We start from the raw sequence: 5,562 nt of genomic DNA, 5'->3' as shown, positions 1-5,562 counted from the left end.
AAACCTGAGAAGAAAAGTGTGCCTGGTGTGGGGCTTAGACTCACGGCCGTAGGAACACTAGCACGGCGCTCTTGCCAACTGAGTTAAATGGGCAGCTGGTCACACAGGCTAGACTCGGTCGCTCATTAAAGGGGCTGTCTCAAAGATGATAAAATAAAAATTAATATTTTTTGTCATGGCAGAGTGGGGCAGATGACTCGCGAATACTTTAAGCGATAAAGATGTATGAATGAAATTACAGAAAACCACTTCAGCACAAATAATGAAATCAAATGTTTAGTAATTCATAATTTGTTTTTCAGGGGAGGATGCGGGAGGGGTTTCCCCTCCCGACAACCATCAAATTTGGCATGTTTGACCTGGTTTCAACAAGCATAATAATGTGAGTATTATAGATTATGACCCGGGGGGAGATTTCAGCATAAAAGGCAGTGTTTCTTTTTGGCAGAATTACATGATAACACTATAGCTACAGCGTCTTACTGGTGATTTTTTACCAAGGTACCTTTAGGCGAGATGAAATGTATTGACATGTCTCGCTTAAACTGGCACATATTTCCGCACATAATATCTTTAAGTTAACTTCTTTTCAAAATTATTCAGCTGAAGGCATGTATAAGCATGCAAGACAGTTTTAGACAAACTCTTTCCTACAAAGTAAAAAATGACATTTAAGTAATTAATTATTTAAATGGGGTGGGTTCGGGAGGGGTTTCCCCTCACGACAAGCAATGTTTATAGTACCTTTTTTCTTCTGCATATAATCAGAAAATGCGGGGTCATCAGTTCAGCACAAAAACAGTGGCGGTTTTCGCAATATTTTTCAGAAGTTTTTAACATGCTTGTAGATTAGTGATTTTTCTTCGTGCAGTGTGCAATTTACTCTTCCTAACTGCTGTTTCGACTTGAGATAGAATATGGTCGAGAAATATTTTCTTCCCAATTTTTTCTTCAAACACAATCTATATGAATTACTTAAAAAGCGATATTGTTCATGTAAAATTAACAAGACATTTACAATGCCAGCTCTAATATAGTAAAGCATAGGCATAGCAAAATTCAAAACGTTTTTATTAAATATGCTTTGTGGTGAATTATAGACATTTATAAACAATAGAAAAACAATCTTTCACTGTTTCAAACATATTGATATTTTTTTACTGTTTGAAATTTCAGCCAGCTCTCAAATAAATATTGAATGCCAGTGCTAAGAGGGCTGGGACACAATTTGAACAACTTCATTACCAAAATAATGTAACCTTTGTATACAAATTATAATTTGTTGCCCTACTTCAATAATTATTATTGAATGCCATTTTATACACTTTTAGGGTCTAAAATTAAATGGTTATGTTTGTGATAGATCGCAATACATTTCAGTTCGTTACTCTTAAAATATATCTTTTGTTTCTCACTCAGTGAAATTCATGAACATCAAGATTTTACACTAGGACAAAACAAATTCACTATTTATTCTTTATCGCACATAGGTTATGGCATGGTACCATCCTCTTTATTTAGATTGTCAGAAAATGTGAATGCATCTCAGTAGCTCAGTTGGTGAAGACCTCGCCCTGTTAGCAAAGGGGTCCTGGGTTCCAGCCCTGCAATTGTCATACATTTTTCTGTCCCAAATGTACTTCAATGGATAAATTTAAATTCTGACAATAAATAATGACAATTTAGCAGGTGGAGCTATGATCCTATTCATGTCATGTATTTTCATGTCTCAGTGATTGAATTTAAAGCTGCACTCTCACAGATTTACCGTTTTTACAAAAAAAATTGCCTTGGAAAGAGCAAATATTTGCGTAAATACCTGCAAACCAATGATAAAAGATTGCTGATAAAAGATCTGATTGCAGATTTTTATATTTCCTTTAAATTATGCACCAGTCAATTGTAACCACGCCCTTTCATAAACCATCTAGCTGCCGAATGTGAGTTTTAGATACATATTGGACAGTTTCATTGGAATTTATTTAGTATAAAAAAATATGTTTCATGGCTAAAAGCGTAGTACTGACTCAGGGCTTTTTCTATAGTACCCACGGGTTCGACTTTCGGACCCATCCCCAAAGCAAAATATAAGATGTTTTTCCAAATATTCAGATTTATTTTTAGAAAGTCTTTTAAAATGTACTGGTTCATTTTCAATATCCTAATAAATTATGTGATGTAAAGTTTTTTTTGATAATTGTACTCGAAAATCATTGATTTTCATCACATTCAGATATATATATCTGTATGAAATATTATCTGTCCTGATTGATTAATTGCAATAGATATTTACACCCAAGGATTGATATTTCAGCCATCTTGGTTTTATTTAAGTGAATTAAACTAATATAAAATCATTTCCTAATTCCCAGGAGACTAGACAGCTTTTTTCTTTTAACAGTTAATTTTCCCAATTTCAGCATTTTCACGACGCAAAATTATCCAAAATGTCTAGGGTCTTTTTCCCAAATTGGGCAGAAAAAGCCCTGTTACTTAATTATGTTTGAGGAAAAATGTAATTCAAGGGACATTTTCATACACTTGAGATCTGTTTTTGTAATGATACAAAAATAAGCTGATTCTTTCATCTAATACAAAAACTAAATAATGTCTAAACTGTCAAATGTGATGTTGCATCTGTAAACTTCATCTTTGTGTAGAAAATCTGTTAGTATAACTTTCACCACCCAGAACAATAAGTATCAATTATAAGAAGTAAAAAATATTCTAGTTACTATTTCCTCATGTCAGGGACAATTCATTTAAAAAATCAATGGAAAAGACTGTTAAATACTATCATGATGTTGTTTTTTCTAACTTTTAATAATATTTATTCCCTGTGGTCGGTCGGTTTGTTGGTCGTTCCGTTGCAACTTTGTCCGGAGCAAAACCTAAAAACTACTGCATGGAATTGGAACTTCATACAATGGTAGAGCATAATGAGAGGAAGTGCCGTGTCACATAACCATAACTCTATTCTTGCTTAATACTGAGTTATTGCTCTTTGTTACCTTTTTGGTCTGGAGTATAACTTGAAAAGTACTGGATGGAATTCATTGGAACTTCATACAATGGTAAAGCACAATGAGGGGAAGTGCAGTGTTCAAGAACCATAACTCTACCTTAGCTAATTACTGAGTTATTGCCCATTATTTGTTTTTTTTTGCTGTCAATTTTTTTTCCAGACATTAACTTGCAAACTACTATATGGAATTTATTGAAACTTCATACAATGGTAAAGCACAATGAGAGGAAGTGCAGTGCACAAGAACTATAACTCTATTTTGGCTAATTACAGAGTTATGGCCTTTAATACTTTTTTCTTGTCCCTAGCATAACTATTGGATGGAATTTAATAAAGCTTCATACAGTGATAGATCATGATGAGAGGAAGTTCAGTGTATAGGAACCTCAATTCTATTTCAGCTAATTACAGAGTTATTGCCCTTTGTTACTTTTTTTTTGTCCGGAGCATAACTTGAAATCTACCGGATGAAATGTAATAAAACTTTATACAATGCTACAGCACAATGAGAAGGCGTTCAGTGTACATGAATCATTACACTATTTTAGCAAATTACAATGACAATTGTTCATAAAATAAAGTTGTCATATATAGGTTTCCAAATAGTTGACTGCAATTTCATATCAGGGCGGCGTTCGGGGGTATTAATCACCTTCAGTGATAGCTCTAGTTACCTTTCAGGTGGCCCCGCAGTGCCGGATGAATGCGGTGGTTTGTCTTTGCGCAAAATATAGCGGGGAATGGGCCTACCAAGAGTCCCTGGGGTGCGGGGGCATTTGGCAGGGATTTTACCATTTGTTCGTCCCCACAGGGCGGAGATTTTAGCCGGGGTTGGCTTGACCAGAAGTCAAAGTCCCTGCTATTCCCCGGACCTGGGGGGATGGTTACAATTGACTGGTGCATAAATGCCAGCTTCACCAACCCAACTCAAAGCCTTTAGTGAATGTCCTTATGAAAATAAGATTTTTAGTAATTACATCTATCAGGTATAGTGGACATTTTCTAGTAATCCAATTCCTTAATAACTTACTGGGTAATATTAATTTGTTATTGTTTGCAACAGGTTGGAGATGGGGATGATGACAGACCAGCCAGCCGAACTCAAATTGGATTAGACATCATGCGGTAAATTATTAGTATTTCACAATCACTTTATAAAAATGTATCCAAACAGTAGCGGGTTTGAATCTTTTAAGTTTATCTTTTCTGTTTGTTTCATTCCAAAATAACATTGTTTCATGCTGGTTGTAAATTATTTCCGGTCACGGCCATGAGAATATATAATTTTCTAGAATGAACTATTTTGTTTGCTTTTTTATAAATTTCAGGTTTTTGACTTATCCCTCAATACTTCTTAATACATTTCAACATTCTGTAAAAGCACAATGTATTGGTTCTTTTTTTATAGCCACCTGGTTGCTGAAGCTCGAGAGGACCTTTATGGACAAAAAATCCTGTTCAAGATAGTTCTGTCTGGAATTCCATACCACCTCCAGAGAATGGAAAATGTCTTCAAGTAAGAAGAGATTTTAAGCAAGTGCATTTCTGACTCCTCCAAAATGCTTCTTTGTCATCAATTACCTTGGATTTGTTTAATAATCATTGCAAAATATTCAAACATAATATATTTCAGCTATTTTGTCTTGATCTTTGAATCCGTTAAGTTACACTATGACCATCATTTTGTGACTATATCAACATTATCAACGTTGACGTCATTTCCTGTTCATTATATACATACAACCTGATGAAGGCCGAATGGCCGAAACGTTGTTTCATAAATAAATAATTTGTGTTGAAGTTGGACTTCTTTAATTATCACTATATGTGACTATATTAAATTTATGACTACATAAAGAAGTGTGTATGCCTCAAATGATTGTTAACTGGTATACCTTCACAGTAGTAGTTAGTACTTTTATTCTGTTAAAAACATTGCATTTATGTTATTTGCAGATTCTGATGTGCCAGCAGCCTGAAGTGGTCAAACAATTTGAAACTGGATGCAGCACAGAATCCCATATTTTAAGAGAATGCAGATGTTAGTCAGCCCTGTCAAACTTGTTTGTGTGAATAATACAAAATGTGACATTTAAAGCAAATATGTAATAATTGAGTAACGTATAGACATTTGCAAAACTCTGTTCTGTTAATTTTGTGCCATATTTAGCATTTAAAACCAGATACTTTCAGTTTTTGCCGGTTTGTTCGGTATCTTTTATTCATGATTTTTTCAAGAAGACACCAGTTCGGTGTATAGTAGTTATGGTGTTTTAACTGTCAATGAATCCAAGATCACTGTATGTTGTTGAACTGATATATATGATAAACATTGAAGAACCAGCTGTCAGTACAATAAACATTGATTGTGCTTTTGAGAACACTGAATTTTATCTACATAATTTGACACTGTACATATTGCAAGCATTTTTCAAATCTATATAAATTAATAGTAGATAAATGTAGCCTTATTTTGTGCATATTAACATATGTGAATAGTGGAATAGCCTCATGATGTCATTCTGTATAAATTGTAT

The 5,562-nt window shown here is 34.1% G+C and overlaps 1 long non-coding RNA gene across 1 annotated transcript; it reads left to right on the top strand.

Moving 5' to 3' along the window:
* The first annotated feature begins 333 nt into the window (after positions 1-333).
* On the top strand, positions 334-5,110 carry LOC128227009 (uncharacterized). The gene is made up of 4 exons (XR_008259754.1): positions 334-382; positions 4,089-4,150; positions 4,434-4,541; positions 4,982-5,110. It is a non-coding gene; the product is annotated as an uncharacterized LOC128227009 (long non-coding RNA).
* The last annotated feature ends 452 nt before the right edge of the window (positions 5,111-5,562 follow it).

Source organism: Mya arenaria, chromosome 3 (genome assembly GCF_026914265.1).
Source record: "Mya arenaria isolate MELC-2E11 chromosome 3, ASM2691426v1".
Lineage (NCBI taxonomy): Eukaryota > Metazoa > Mollusca > Bivalvia > Myida > Myidae > Mya > Mya arenaria.
The sequence above is the reverse complement of the archived record's forward strand: the minus strand, read 5'-3'. Positions and strand labels throughout refer to the sequence as shown.